Below are 17171 nucleotides of genomic sequence, written 5' to 3'. Positions count from 1 at the left end.
GGTATATAACAAAGTTAGAACGTTTACCAAATAGGACATTAGTTGTGGTACATGCAAAATATATTCTGATATTAGGACTTTACAGATTTTCAAGAGATGTTTTTTAGATGGGCAACAATGTAACAGATCATTGAAACTTGAGTTCCTAGAATCGAACCTAGTTGGAAGTCTCTCTGGAGCTTAGAGTCTTAATATATTTTAGTGCTGTATTGCTAAACACAGATATTTTCCCATAAAGTGAAGGCTTGGCTTTCTTTCATCCACCATTCTGAACTGTATCAGAAGTCTAATATGAAAGTTATCCATTAATTTCTATATTGCTCGGGTTTTACTGTTGTCATAAAATTTGGGAGCCTATGTTTCAATAATCTTGGCAGAGAGCTTTTAAATTAAACAAAGAAAAACCACTCACGTAAATTTACTTTAGTGTTCTCGTCATCAGCGTGAATTTCATAAACCACATGACAACTTTGTTAAGACAGTTTATTTATGGTTTACACTCAGTCTGTTATCAAAAATGATATGACATGATTACAATAAATAATACATGCATATAAATAGCATAAAAAATAGAACTAAGTATCAAAATATCAAAAACATTGGAAAGGAATGGGAAAAGAGGTATTTTTAAAATATAAATTCACAGATTATTTAAAAGGGAAAATTAAGTCTTATCTGGGGGATTCTGGCAACTAAACATAATGAGAACACAACGGGCCAAATAGTGTTGTTGTTTTTTTAATGTTCTTATACCTGATCATCATCCATCTCCATCACCATAAATTCTCAACTTATTGTATAAGTCTCTACAATATTGCTCATTATGTCTAATAATGTCTGTTAGAATGAATAAAAAGGATAGAACAAACTTTTCTCATATATTATACTAAGAAAGTACATGCGATAGATCATTTTTTTGTGACATTTCTTATCATCATTAAAAGCAGGCTACTCTCCAAGGCATACCATGCTTGAGGGCCACAGCTCCTCTTAGGAGGAATCTTTGAAAGAACACATTTTGAGATCTGGACACTAACAGGACAGTTCCAGTGGATATACTGGAAGATGACAAAAAGGAGGGTGAGGGTGTCTTTGGAGTCACATTATTTCAAATAAAGCTAATTTGACCTTTCCGAGGGCAGGGATTGTTGAGACATTTTCACCCCCAAAAATGGCTCCTCAAAATTCACTCCCAAAAATGTCTCTTCAAAATTGTTGAACAATGTTGTTCAATGCCTGTGAAATATCTGTCAAATATTGTCTCATAATTATGAAACAAATTAATAATTCTCAAAATTTTTAAAAAATTTGCTCTCATACTTTTGGATTTATTAAAACTGTCCAGCCAATACAAAACTACAAAATGTAGACCCCGGCCTCAATCCCACTACTGTTCAGAAATTAGCAAAAATGAAATAATTTAAGCAATGTATACAGAAAAATCGCGGCAACACAGTGTAAATGAGTTGATAGTACTTTCTCATTCCTATAACAGATACATTTTCCATTTCAAAATGAGCTTCATTTGGGTCATTGCCTCCACAGTCATGGCACCAATGACACATCAATCTTGCACAGCCATCTAAAAAAATACTGTCCCCCAGTTTAACATCCTTTGGGAGGTTGTGTTTGTCCTACCCAGTCCTGCCTCTCCATTTCTCTGCTCAAAGCTAGCTCTTGTGCAGCTCCTGACAAAAAATGTTAATTAATGTTAAGTTAGCCATTGTGACAGAGGATTCAGCACACAACCTGACTGAATTCCACTTCTTCATTTAAAAAAATAAGAAAATGATAAGAAGTCCTGTTAAAAATAATAGAAAATATTTAACCATTTGGTATTTTATTATTAGTTCTTGGTCTCCTTAGGGACAAAGAGTGACATGCTCCACCTCAGACAGAGGTTGTGAACCCCCATGTCTCCGCTTCTTCAGGACGAGGAAGATCAGCGAGTATTCCTGGAACCACGAGTAGACAGAAGCCACCCTTGTTCTCCACAAACTCTGAGAACCACAGGCCCAGAGCTCTGTTGCTGGACTTTAGCCTGGCCACTCTTCCAGGGGAGAATGCAATTCTTCAGGCCAATTGTCTCCCCTTCTCGTCCTCTCCCTCAAATGCTATGAGGGCTAGAGCATTCTCACAAAACTTCCAGCTCCCATAGCGGGTCAATCCAAGGCTGGTTGGGATTAGACTGGAGCTGGAAAGGGAAAACGCTGGTGTCACCAGAAAGGACCGTTTCTCCATGCCATCAGGCTCCACCCATTGCCTAAAACCAAATTTCCCCAGAAGCGCATGCTCTCTGATTCCCCAATCATTGGTGTGGATTTGAATTTATTACTTCTTATTTTGCAGTCAACGCTACAACATTGCCCTCTCTGCGAAGTGTCAGAGAAGACCTAGAATTCTCTAAGTAATCTGAATTCAGCATTTAAGTGCGCGCAGACTGCCAGAATGTGAAATACCCACGGTCAGGTCAAATGGGGTCAGAGAATCAGATGCCAGCCCCACTGCCCTCTAGAACAAACCAACAAAGTGCCCACAATGTTAGGGTACTACACAGAGGTTTCCAGGGGTCAGAGGGTCTATACTGTTACGTTCCAGGGGTCTGAGGGTCTATACTGTTACCTTAGTATCAATTCTGATTGAACATAAACAAACTGGAGCTGCCATCACTTTATATAACCTTCAGACAGGCAGCTGCTTATTTCTTAGGTTAATCTGATTGATGACACTCAGCTCATACAGAAACCAGGACTAAATGTCTCATCCAAAAATCCACTCCCCCTCTTCTAGCCCCCTGGCCCATTTCCCCATTCCAACACTCACTCCAGAAAGGCAGGAAGATACAGAGCAGTTACCTTCAAACCTTGGAAAAAATCTGTGGAAATTCATCGTCGTGGTTTCCAGATCATACTTCTAACCTGAATCTGGGGACTTAAAAGTCACTCTTATTCAGAACTGATGTGGAAACAAAAGCACTTTTAACTTTGTAAAGTTGGAAAAATTATTTTGTTTTGTTTTGGGTTTTTTTTTGTTTTTGTTTTTTTTTTAAGTAATCCAACTTTCTTCCAGCTTGGAAGGGCCTAATTTACATAAATCCCCTCACCCCCACTTTACCTCTGACAGTGGAATTCTAAACAAAGCAATCAGGCTGGCAGATGAGTCAGATTTGCTTATTGTATTGTACGCACGCATGTTAAAGAATGGTACTAGCTCTTTCTTGTTATTTATTGGTGTCAAGAGGTACAATTTAAAAATCCTGCTCTTTAATTTTTTTTTCTCTCCTATGACAGGCAGATTGCTTCCCCCCACACCTCCTTGAGAGCTTACTAAATATTTGAGCAAGAAGAAACCCTAATTTTTCCTCTCAAAACTAACTAGAAACATTTATTTTGATTAAACTTTTTAGACAAAGAGAACCTTTTGATTTGGGGGCTTTCAGGTTTCGGAATGAAATGATTTTAGGTAAATTAGCTGCTAAAATTACTGTTATTACACTCATAAAAAGCTGCTAAAAATAATCAGTTCATAGGGCAAAAAATTCATATATTATAGCATTTTCTTCCTGACAGATACTTCAGAAATTTGGCCTAGAATAGAAGATGTGTATTTTTTTAAAAATTGTAAGAGAATTAAATTAACAAGAAAATGACTATTATATCCATAAATCTTTAATCACACTGATATTTCATAACCTGGGCTCTCCAAACACTTACAATGATAAATGCCCAAAGGCAATTTGAGCCCTGTCTGTCTGTCTTTGTTTCTGATCCAATTCAAGAAATGCAGGTAAGCAATAACACATTCCACGTTGGTTGCTTTCTTTTTATTCTAAACATTCTTTGTTTTGTAGAGCAAAATGTGCTGTCCCTCTGGCCATGGGATACTGGCTGTCCCCAACCTCTTTTCAATCCCCTTTAGGGCAGCAGCTATTTAAACACGAGAAATAGAGCTCTTCCCAAAGACAAATCTCTGCTCATGTTTTCAAGCATGGAAGCAAACATTGGCAGCAAACATGAACAGCAATGAAAAAAAGTCATTTGAAATTTACTTTACTTTTCCCCCATTTAGAGTCAGCAAGAGTTGATTGGTGCAGTTACTACAAAGGCAACCCACAGCAAGAAGTGTGTTCTGCTAGCAATGGGCACATGATTCTGTGTATGAAAGAGATTCTCCGACGTTGCACTGTTCCATCAACCACCCCCCTGTCCCAGCCCATCTACTTTTCATTTCCAAAGCTTTAGCCATCCGCATTTTCCTTTTAAAAAAGGGAGATAATGAAACCTCGCTTTATCATTTATTTCAACACTTCCCAATCCAGAGATTGAAGAAACTCTAATTTCTCACCTAAATTCCATTTCCGGCAACTCCAGCCTTTTCCCACTGGCTACTGAGTAAAAACGTGACTTGGTGATATGTAATGCTCTTAAATTATTTTCTTAAGACATATTCAAAAGTCTAGTTAAATGTGGTTCCTTTGAATTATTTAAATGTGCCTTAGATTTGTACAGCAGTTTATAGCTCATAGATATGACTGCATATACAATCTCATTTGACTCTACCAACAGTCTCAGGAGGAAGGCAGGATAATTGTCTCCAGAAAGAACCTGAGGCCCTGAGAGGTTCAACAACTTGCCTCGAGAGTAACCGTGGAGGTTCAGGATCAAGATCAAGACTAGCATTGATTGTCTTCCAGATCCTAGCGCAGCGCCCGAGTCCCATTTGGTATTTCCTTTATACCTTCTTAAACTTCTCTCATGTCAGGTAGAGAACCTTGAGAAGAGTATGGTGGTTTTGTATAAAGGCATTTTCATAGAAAAAGGTACATATTGCCAAATAATGCCTTTATATTTCAGCTTTGCCCCAGTGAAGTGGAGGCACGTTGAAAACCACAATGCCTGTAGATATTTTTCCAACTTCTCTGTATAGTGTTCGTCCTTGAGTAATTAACCATCCTCAAATAGCATTTGTTGGCTCTCTTCACAATAAAGAGTGTTGGTGTGAATATGAATGGCAGTTGTAGGAGGAGAATGAAAGAGCTGGTACTGGGAGGGTTAGTTTGGGTTCAACTGTATCCTGTGTGATCAACCCACATGTCTGCCTGTGAATAGAGGTACCTTTCTTAAGGTCTACGTTTTTACATATTCCCCTCACAACACTCTACGAAGAGAAGGGATCCTTTAATGAAATGGAGATCCATTCTGGGCCTCTACAGCTGCCTTCCCATTTGGTGTGCACTCACCTGTGTATTTAATACAAATATTGCTTCAGGATTTCCAGAGCAGATAAGAAGGCTGCTGATGTCGGAATGCAGTGCAGAGAGGATCTGCACACCGGTAGCCCTGTGAAATTTAACTTGGTGAATAATTACCATGATGATCATAATTAATAATTATCTTGTGCCAGTGGAGAATTGTACTAATTGGTAATCTCTTCTCTTAAAAGTCCTAATATTTTATTTCTGCTTATTGCTAACGATCAAGTGGAATGCTAATGGAAATGTGGATGACTGGTATTGTAATAATTATAACTGTAATCACATTCAGCAGCTAACCTCTAATTAAAATAAATCAGATGATGTAGTGAGTTGGCTACATACCGTTGTGTTTCCAATAATACATCTTATTGGGGAAAAAATTATTTTCTCCCACAGAAAGCCTTTGAAGATCAGATTAAAAATTATGTGGATGTGTTGTATTTCTAAGGAGGTGTTTTCTGTGGTAATAAGTAGGTTAATTGCATATTCATCAGGTGATGGAGTTTCAGGATAAACACAAGTTAGCATGTAATAAGTACCACTGTTTCTAATGGAATTATAATATTGTCACCATGCAATTATATGCAGGTCATTTTTGGATGTTCAGCTAGTAATGAATATATGTATACAAACCTGAAATTTCTTGACTGAACTCTGAAAATCAATTGGTTAAAATGATCTGTGTGATTTTTAAAACATTGGGCTGTGTGATTAGAGTGTGATGATTTTTATTTATACTTCTGAGCATTTTCCAAAGTGATGCCTACAATTAATGAATATTTACACTATACACGCATAGATGCATATGTGTGTGTCTCTCACTCTCAAGTATCAGTCTCAGCTATCTCTAATCACTCACCAGCAGATAACGGCAAGGAGGCTGACAATAAATGCATATATGCCTATCTTCATGTTGATGGAAATAGAGAGGAGGCCAATCTCTTGAAATGACAAATCGGAGTAATAACTAAATTCAGTATTTTTAGGAACATTTTGTGCTGCTCTCTGGTCTTGTATCTCCCTGGTGCACAGCCCATTTACATTTATTTGGTCCGTGAACTCTGTTCTGCAAGGAGCCAGATGGTAAATATTTCCGGCTTTGTGGGCCATAGAGTCTCTATTGTAACTACTCGACTTTGCCGTTGTAGAGAAAGCATCCATAAACAATATATAAAGGCATAAGCATGGCTGCATACCAAAAATTCTTCATAAAAACAGGTATGGAGCTGGATGTGGCCCACAGACCATAATTTACCGACCCTTGATATAATACAAAATATTTATGAGCCCTCATATGCCAAGTGCTGTTCTAAGAACACAAGGTAGAGGGGTGATAAGCAAAATAAGACTCCTTTTCTTGTCCAGCTTCCACTGTATTAAATAGGAACCTACTATACGCACGGTGGTATGTTGGGGAGCTCTGACAGGGAGTGAGATATTTTCCTTGTCTTCTGGAAGTCTGGGGTTTTCTGAAGGATTTAGATTCATGCATCAGTGTTAATAATTGTGGGTAACAGGTCATGCAGCAGAAGCGTCTACAAGGTGTTACTAGGATTTAAGCAAGGAAGACACAAACCGTTGGCCAAGATTTCAACAAGGTGTGTCTTTTAGGATTTTCAGCAACGGTTATAGCAAAAGCGAAGAGCTATGAAAGACGAGGGCATGAGTGTCCAGGGAGAACACTAAATCCAGAAGTAAGAACAGGTGACACTGAGCCTGGAAATGTAGGGTGGACTGCATTCTGCTGGTCTTCAAGTGCCACACTAGAGACTTCAAACTTTATCTGTAGTGTCTGATGTAGAAGAAACCAGGGGATGATAAGATGTTTCCAAGCATTAAATGGCACAATGAGATCTGAGTATCAGAAAAATCAATGTGGGGACATTAAGGAAAGTTTACTGGAGGAGGAGGGTTTTGTGGGACCCCAGCTTAAGACCATGGTTCCAAATGTAATATAACAATTGCATGAGATACAATGAGGTTTCTGAGCCATCTGTCTGTCCAGGGTCTTCTTAAAGAAGGGGGTTAGAACATCTCGTTCTCAAGCAACTCATCCTGATCTGATTATAGTCTGAGTTCAGCTATCATATCACACTTATTAGATTCTAATGAGAGAAAATGAGGAAAGAATGAGCAATAGTAAACAGCCCTAAGAGTTAGATGCAAAACATAACTAACCACTTTTCAAACCTGCTTCGGAGCAGAAAAGAGGATCGCAGAAGCTACTACATGCCATTTATTTTTATTTAAGTTTGCTTTCTTCTTAAATGTGCCTGAGTTGGTCTTCATACCCTTCTCTTTCCTCCCAAACCAAGTAAGAACTCTTTTGGATAATGAGGCAGGTTGAGGAGAAATCTGCATGATCTTGGGTCACTGGATCTTAAGGTTAGATTCCGAAAGGACCCTGACACCTGAACTTGTAGACAGTGTGACCACTGAAATTCTGTACCTTTGAGTGGATGTTGAGCTCCAGAAGATGGCTGAGAATCATTGATAAAATGCATGACTTCAGAAAAGTAACCCAACCGTAATCATAAATGATGGAAAACTTATAAGTGATACAATATTCAACTTCAACAGATGTGAATTCAGGGGCTATTTGTTGATTGCATCTATGTACAACATAGATTTTGATTTCTTCCCTTTTTTTTATTCTGGGAGCCAAAATGCCCAAGTACTCTATCAACATGGAAAATTAGCCCAAATGGGTATAGTTAATATTCTACAACTACATGGGGCAACTCTCTCTCATCCAGACATATATACATGAATATTCATTTAGGTTTTGTTTTTTAAGAGAAAAATCAGAAACTACCCAAATGTTAATCAACAGGGGTGGGCTATCATTTTATCTCATAGGGTAATTATGCTCTGAATTGTGGGATTAACCTGGGGCCCCACAGAGCCCTCCCACTCCAACCTACTTTACTTAGTCTCCCCACACTCATTCTTCTGGTACTTAGATCTCTCCGTGCCATTTAATTCTTAGAAACATCCTATCATCCTCTAGTTTCTCTTACACCTGTCACCACAGATAAAGTCTGCAGTCTTTAGCGTGGCACCTGAGGACTAGCAGAGTCCAGCCCAAATTACCTTTCCAGGCTCGTTGTCATTAATCATAAAATGGAATAACATATACTAGTTAAGAAAATAAACCAGGGTATGTATTAACATGGATAGGTCTCAAAAAAACCACAGTATTAAATTTTAAAAAGACAAATTACAGAATGGGACATTTTTTGACACTATTTATGAACTTTTAAAACACAGTAACACAATAACAATACTCTATTACTGTCAAGATATACAGACAAAAATGTATGTAAATTTTTTTTAAATTTATGAAAGTACTGCCTTTGGAACAGGAGATGGGAACAAGATGATGGGGACTTCAACCACCCCTACGTGTTTCATAAGATTTTAAAGAAAATGCTAAAAAGTTAGCAGGTATGTGTGGGATGATTCTTTGATCACAGTGTTCTTAGAGGTAAGAAATACATTTTTCAAACATTTAAAAAACAGTTATGTTTTAAGGGTGTACAGGCTGATTTCAAACCAATTTTGTGTAATGTTTTCTGACTTTGTACTTATACAATTTATGTCATTATATTAACATGTTTAACTTAAATAGTATTGATTAAAATTCACTTTTCTTGATTAAATATTGTTGCTTAATTACAACTTCTATATCAGAAGAAGCTTTTAAGATCATTTTTGGCCAGGAATGTTTACCCCCAAATTTGCAGTTTTGCTCAATAATATGGACAGTACTTTGGCATCTATTGCTGAAAACAGGACAACAAACCCAAAATGGAGTCACTTATGCTAAGCCCGGCATCACCAAACCAAGACTTAGCTTAATTACAGTTTCAGATTTCCCAGAAATGGAATCATAAACCACTCAATTAGGAATCAGTTGATCAACATTAGTTAGGTCATCTGGCATCCCCTAAAGGAAAGTAACCTTGCAATAACCTACCCAATTTTTTACCTATTATAGCTTTGCTGTTCCCATTCTTTTCTGCCCTGAAAATCAGAGTGCCTTTCTTTCTGCTAGATTGGATGCTGCCCAATTCCAATTGAGTTTTGCTCAAATAAATTCATAAAACTTTTAATATGCCTCAGTTTATCTTTTAACATGATGGAAGTAGAACTTCACCAGTAATACCAAAGTATTGCTCTCTGACTGAAAAATACACCAAGAGAGCAAACAGACAGTCTGAGTACATCTAAAACACTGAGCAACTAAAAGCTCTAAAGCACAAGCCTCTGAAGAATTTTATGGAGATAGATATGTATCTCTCTCTCTCTATATATATATATATACACACATATACATATTTGAGATCATCATAATGGGGGAAGTGAGAATATACTGTATATTGTTGTACCCTCAAACACATATTTTACAGATTTTCTGTTTATAAACTTTGAATCTCATGGTTTAGAGCAACTTTACCCAGTCCTGTAATGCCTTTTGACTTTCATCTCCTCTTATGGAGAAACTCTTCTGGACTTACCAGAGCTCCTTGGAAAAGGTCTTCTTATCAGCAATCAACTAGCTCTGCCCGAAATCAGTTTGAACTTTCTGGGTCCGAAGGCAGTACAGGAACGTGGAGCAAGTTGAACCCGCAGGCACCACAAAAATGGCGTCTCATCCGCCAAGCCACAGGGAGGTCGGCAGCCCAAAGCCAAGAGGATTGTGGGAATGACGAACGCGGGCCAAATGTCCCATGCTGGCGCCAAAAAGGAAAGAAGCTCTTCACCAAATGATGCACCCTGGGAAAACAGAGAGACACTTGAAAGGTTTAACTCCAGTACCTTTGTTCCCCACTTCGCCTGGTATCTCGTGAAGGCAGCTCTTTGTTTTTCCGCCGGAGATCATGCAGGAATCAACTGCCAAACATACCTTCCACCTCCATGCCATCTAATTATAGCCTGTAACACTCCGCGGTGCTGACAGTGCTGAGCTATTGACTCTTGACACTCTCTAAAGCTCTTAATTATCTTTTCACATAAGCCCCTTTCAGACCTGTCAACTTCTTTGTATTGTTTATGGAGGGAAAAAAGTAGCATATTAAGATTTCAGGACTATGCATTCTGAGGCAAACTTGCAGTTACACTTGTGAGCACTCCCAAATGTCTCTGCACTCATACACACAGACAAGGGAAGAGGTTTCAGATTGTGAAACAGAGCTCCAGGATGACAATTCTGCTGCCAACTCGCAACGGCCAGAAGTAAACTTATCAGGCAAAATAAAATTAACCCAAACTTTAATCACTCTGTCACTGAAGTCATTTTTGACCTTTCTCTCCTTAGAGTTCAAACATGTGTACTTATATACCTACACTATGTAGGTATATGTGCATTGCGTATATATAGTATATATACACACATACGCATATGTATATTTATATACATACGTTTGACTGATATAAACAGTGTCTGAAAAAAGTTTTAAAAATGCATTCAAAAGCTTACTAAGTTTTTAACTCATCGGATTTGGCAATTTCAAAGAGATATCTATGAAAAGACAAGCAATCCCAGTTCAAGGTCAGTATCAGACTGAATTATCAATCCTATCATTTGAGACGTGGTTATGGAATCAATTTCTAGACATTGTTTTATTTCTTGTTTGTTTTAAGAAACACCATTGGTTAGCACTAAAGCACTTGTAGGTTTAAAATCTTACATTTTTAACTAAAATAAGAGTGGATAATTATAAGTCTTACTTAATTTTAATCTTAAGGCAGATGGGTGATAGTAAGGCAGAAAGGGACCTACAGGAAGGGAATACCTGAGCAGCCATACTTGTATTCCTCACTCTGAACTTTGGATGTCCCTGAAGGTTTATTCTCCTTCCCAACAGAGAAATGCAGAGTGGACTTCAAAGAAGAAAACCCTGCTGTAGCTCTGCCTAGAAAATTCACCATTCGGTGCAGTTTTTCCATTCTGAGTCAGAAAAGAAGAGGATGCCTATAGGTGGAAGTCAGCGGCAGGGAAGTAAAGTAGAGAGGCAGCAAAGCTCCAAGGAGCAAATGGTTGGGTGGAGAAGTAGAAACCTCCACTAGAAGTTTGCATCTACCACTCAGACATCAATCCACTCACACCCACCCCTGGCTCTCATTGGATGTGAAATGAGGCACTTTCTAGAGCCACTCCTTGGCTGGGTCATAGCATCGCCAACAGTCCTGCCTTCAATAAATTGCTTCCTATGGCACCAGGTAATTTGGCTTTCTTGGGAGTTTGGTAGAGGGAAATATATAAGAATATACATAATAGAGTAAGAGAGAAGACTATGATGATGGTCAACATCAGCAAATGGTAGAGACATACTTTTCATCTCACAAGCAAGATGTGCTAAAAATATTTCTGTAGAGCAATGTTTCAGAATTTAGAATATTTATCTTATAGGAATAAACTTATCACTAATGGTAATTTTTGAGACTCATCTTTCAGTTTGCCTTACCAGTACTGAATCTCAACTAAATTAAAGTTACAGAGGTCCTTATGAGCTGACTTCAGATCAAAATTGGATTTAAATCATCATCTTTATCTAAAAACTTGGTCTCATCTACCATCAACCTATTTGCCAATGAATTGTTCTTGTTAGGAATTTGAGACTTGGCATATCTATTCAGCAACAATTATCTTCTTTAATTTGTTTACTAATCTGTGTTAGTTGGAGAACAATCAGAAAACAAAAATGTTCAGGAAAAAAAAATCACATTTGATCCTGCCTCTGGAGATCCTCTTATAATCAATTTTTGATTTTTAATTCTAATTAGAGAATATGGTCACAGACCATTTGAAGCAGTATGAAAGCCAAACATAATCTATATTTGGTTTTGGAAATTCCCTTGGATTTCACTTGGAATATCAGGAAATCATTCATACATCAAATTACTATTATCTTCCTGCCTTGAGAAGGTAATTATTTCATAATAAAAGACTTCTTTTCTAGCTTTTATGGGCTAGAATAAATACAGCTTTATGTCCCCATTATTAACTCACACAAATTAGGTACAATTTCAATATGGTGATTTTCTCAATTCATCTTTTGCTTCCTATGTCCATACTGATAGGTAGAGAGAACCCCACAAATAGCCTCACCCACCCTCCCAACAGGCACACACTCATACAGGTGCCCCGCCATCTGGTGTGTTAACTTTGCAGTACTTATAGCATATGAAAGGACCATGAAAATGTGATTGTGTTTTTATTACACATACACACACACACACACATACACACACACAAATATATACGCATTTTACATACATATGTATGCACAAATATATATGCACATATACAAATATATACATTATATTTGTGTGTGTGTGTGTGTGTGTGTGTGTGTGTGTGTGTATTTGGAAACAGGTTTTATCACTATCCCTTCCAAAGTTTTACTGCCAAGTTTTTTAAAATCTGACATATTTAAGAAGGATGGTGTTAATAAAGCAAAAAATACCAAATTATCTCTATTTCTCTCTTCATTTTGCTTTGGCTTCCCTTTTCTTCTCCTTGCCTTGTACATTTCTTTTATCCTATCCTGTCTTTCTCCTTCTTCACTAGTACAAAGCCCATTCCCCCAAATCCCTGCTCCTTTACTTACTCAATTCCATGGATCCTGACTTCTGCTTCTAATTTACCACCACCACCGAAATTTACAGCAAATCTTCCTAATCTTATCTCCTGTTAATCTCACAGAATAAACCAGTCAGGAAAATGCTTGTTGGGATTCTGTTGGGGGAGAATATTGTGAATTGGAAAGAGTGGGTTCTGAGATCCGATAGACTTGGATTGTAATCCCCAATTGTTTGTTAACTAATTCTGTGACTCAGTTAATGGCTTAAGTGCACTAATCCTCAAATTCCTGGTCCATAACAACAGGTGCAGTGATGACCACCTTACAGAGTACTTATTTTTTATGCTATTCAACAGAAAGCCTAACCAGAAACTTAAGGGAGCTAAATTGGAGAGATGCTCCCATTGACCTATTGTGGTCCCCAGAACCTCAAGGTAGATTACTTGTCTTCCCATCTGCCAGTTGCCCTCTTCCTCCTGCCATCCCCCATGTTCTCTGCTAGCCCTGCCATCTCCTCCCACATCTCCTGCTCTTACTTCCTATTAGCTGCCATTATCCCAGCCTGCAGCTTTGATCTAGAACAGACGAGAGGACATTGGAGTCAAACACAGCAAGATCCAAATCTGGACCCTGCTGCTTACTAGCCATCCAAGGTTAGCAATTTACTTAGCCCCTTGGAATTCCAGTTTTCTCAACTCTAAAATGAAATCAATAACCCCTGTCTCGCGAGGTTGCTGTGAGAGATAAAGTGCACCGTGTAGCGCCTGGAACACAGTAGGCACCAAATCGCTGTGGTTCATGTCAGGTTGCTTCTTACAATGTCCGCCGGTTATTTCACGGTTTGATCTAAATCCATTATGCCCTTCCTGAAATAAATAAAGGAACAAGTGCTCTTCCTGACGATGATCATGTCATAGTTTCTTATGCTAAGAGTCATGAAAACCGTGTGTACCGACTTTTGCACAAACATGAGCAAGTCCTATTAAATCACTAAGCCTGTCTTTCCTAAAGCATGAGGACTAGCTACAAAGCAGAATTCTTGGGGGGTGAGAATGGTGTTAAAATCTGGAGTCCCAAGCCTTGCCCCAGATTTATTGGTTCGGAATTTTTTGCAGGGACTGGGAAACCAGAGATCTGGAATTTTAACCTGCTTTTCCATGGACTTCAGTTTGCACTGAAATTTAGGAAATACCACCAAATGAAGGCCACTCACTGAGAATGAGTAATGAATTTAATTTGAAAGTTTCCTAGTATACAAAATCATTCCCTGGTTCCATATGCAGTTTCTTTGTTAAAAAAACTGCTATGACTAAAAATATATGGGATCCTATAGCTAACAAGTCCCTAGTCAACATTGTTATATTTATTTATAAAAAATCTTGGTTAAAATGCAATTATGGGGTACTTGGAGGTACTTTTAACTCAGAGGCTGGATGCCTTTCATTCTTATGCCCACCACCAACCCAATGGGCCAGCTTCTTTGGTTCATGGTCCTCTCATATCATGAGTCCTTATGCTCACATATGTGTCAGGAACCACAGGGTCATTTATTCATGCACAAGACTTTGTTTCTGAGGCTAGCCCCTGACCACAAAATCTCTCCTGTCTGCAAGTGAGACCATGAGATTACTGTCCACATATAAATGGTATGGTTCACATTCTGACTCCTCTCAAAAAAACTAGTAAAGTTCACGCAGGCAGGGCTCTGCTTTCTTACAGGCCTCTTCCCCACATCCCAGGAGTGACCATTTTCTAGAAAGTACTGCAGGCCAAAACAAGCTCGTGAGTTGAGCTTGTTGAACCCTCATTTAGAGGGTTCTTGTATTGATCACTGGGGAGCAGGGCCCTTCCTCTCACATAGAGCTGAGCCACCTCAATCAGCCCCCATGAGAAGACAAAGAAGAAAGATATGCCTCTTACAAGGCACCACCTGCTCACCGCTGCTGAACACAAGCTTTTCTTAATGTCCCTTCTGGGGATTTGTGAAAAGTTCGGTCTTTCGATCCCCATTAAGTGATACTCTAATCAAAACGATTTACATGACTGTATTATAAACCAGACAGTATGTGAGTTGTTGTTCTGACCCTAAATTTGGCTAGTTATTCCAATTCCATTTCCTCTTCTTTCCAGGCATAAGAATCAGCTACATTACCCAGCCATCCTTGCAGAGAGCTAAGCCTGGGAGCCTGAATTCTAGCCAACAGGAACTGAGCGGGAGGGATATATGCAACTTCCAAGACTGGCTCATAAAAAACTCCCATATCATACCCTCTAGGTACTTTCCCTTTCCAGGGGCTTCATATGTAGCAATGAGTCCCTCAAAACATACTTCCAACTTAACAGGGAAAAAAAAAAGGAGCTTTTTAAGGATTATTACTGAGAAATGAGTTCAGCTTTAAAATAAACATGATCCTTGGCATGAATTTATAGAACACCTCACTGTCTTCAGGTAGGGTTAACAACCAATGTTCCCGTCTTCTAGGTAAAAGACAACCAGAGGAGATAGAGTGACATTTCCAAAATAACCAAACTCAGATCCAAAATGACAAGGAAAGGAGCTAGGATTCAGACTTTGGTCTTGTGACTCTAAATTTAGTGTACTTTCTCAAAACCAATGTTGTCCTTTGAGCGCTTGATGAAAGCTCTCATAGCCACTTCTCAGAGAGAGCAAAATCAGGTCAACTTTGTTTGCCATCAGGCAGATATAATAGAGAGCATCCCTACTTGATTTCAGGGTCAATTCATAATTTGTATAGAGAACTCAAGAAATTAGAAGTCTCCTGCCTCTCCCTAAAAACGGGTAAGGCCCTACTTCAGATTCTGATGTACATTTTCAAGTACAATGCTGTCTTTGAAATCATCTGTCCTGATTTGAGATCCTGAATTCCCAACTCCAATTCTCAAATCGTATCAAACTTGCTTCTGACTATAACTCTGATTCCAAAGCTAGCTCACTTCACTTAACCAAGTTTCCTGAGTTGAAATGACCAGTTGTTGTTGTTGTTTTCTTTCTTTCTTTCTTTCTTTTTCTTTTCTTTCTTTTTTTTTTTTTTTAAATGACTAGTTTTTAAATCACGCTCCTCATGTGAGAGGTCAGAACAAATGCAGGCACTGTGGGCAACCAAGTTCTTTTGGCTGAGAATGGGAAGAATGATAGTAGCTGTGTTTGTTCCCTGATTCTAGACCAGAAGAACGTCCCTCAATCTGTCACTAATTTTGTGCTTTCTATAAAACTTCTACTGGCAAAGGATTAGATGTTGGTTTGTTTTGTTTCATGGGTCTTTTTCTTTTAAGCCCAACAGACATTTGTTTTATGGGCTGCCCTGACTTCTCAGGTGACTTGAGGGCAATCTCTCCCATTGGAACACCCAGTCTGCTTCTCAGAAAGAGAGCGGCCATGGTGACTTGGCACTATTAGCATAACAATTTACAGCTGAGGTTGCTGCACTGCCAGCCCTTGCAATGTGACCATGTATACAAGCATAAATATGCCCAGAGACAAGGGAAATATGTCCAATTATTTTATTACATTATTTTACAGTGTGCATCATGTCTCCCCAGGCATTGAAAATAGCCCAAGTAAAATGCAAATAAAGATAAATCCTGTGATCATCAAAATAAGGACCAAACCCAAAATGTGCCTTTGGTTTGTGGTCAAATATGTTTGGGTAGAAGGCATTTTTTTTTTTTCATTTTAAGTCTGCTTCTTTTACGTTATATTTAAATTAATTACACATGGAAATATTTCTACAATGAGATATGGAGATGGTTTCCTGAGAACAAAGCTTAGTGGAAAGTCTTAAATTTATTTGGGGACATATTTGATGCAAAATTATGCCATCTTTTATTTAGTTATAAGCCTGAAATCTAACAGCAACAACAAAACATTGCATGTGGTAATTCTCACTGTCAATCTTGTTTTCCCTTGCTCAGAAAAGAAAGAAAGAAAAAGATAGAAAAGGAAAGGAAATCATTACTGTAATGCTATAAAGAATTTAAGAAAATTATTATAAGATCCAGGAAAACAGCCTTGCCAGTCAGTCTCCTTTTTTTATTATTTAGGATTTATTAAGCATCCTTAACTCACAATATGTTATTTATAATATTAGAAAGAAATAAATAGTTCCACTTCTAAGTGGAATACAAGTACCTACTTCAGGCTGTGTAAATAGATTTCTAAAAGTATTGGGTCTTACTTTGAAATGCTGACTTGAGCCAGATATGAAATGAACATCCATTTCTAATAGACAATTCAATGTACCCCACAAAACTTGGCCCTCCCATAAAAGATGTTCAGAGAATCAGCTTGGACACTGAACGAATGGGAA

At 38.3% G+C, this 17171-nt stretch overlaps 1 long non-coding RNA gene across 1 annotated transcript in view; it reads right to left on the bottom strand.

Moving 5' to 3' along the window:
* Nucleotides 1-618: 618 nt before the first annotated feature.
* Nucleotides 619-17171, bottom strand: part of LOC111153629 — an 87495-nt gene continuing 70942 nt past the window's right edge. Inside the window, exons 5-6 of the long non-coding RNA XR_002641014.1 lie at nt 9775-10033; nt 619-5339 (exon numbers count right to left, since the gene is read on the bottom strand). This is a non-coding gene — a long non-coding RNA (uncharacterized LOC111153629). The remainder of the gene's footprint in view (nt 5340-9774; nt 10034-17171) is intronic.

Source organism: Enhydra lutris, unplaced genomic scaffold (genome assembly GCF_002288905.1).
Source record: "Enhydra lutris kenyoni isolate GAN:26980312 unplaced genomic scaffold, ASM228890v2 scaffoldscaffold33, whole genome shotgun sequence".
NCBI classification, from domain to species: domain Eukaryota; kingdom Metazoa; phylum Chordata; class Mammalia; order Carnivora; family Mustelidae; genus Enhydra; species Enhydra lutris.
Note: the sequence above shows the minus strand (reverse complement) of the source record. Positions and strands in the feature narration are given on the sequence as shown.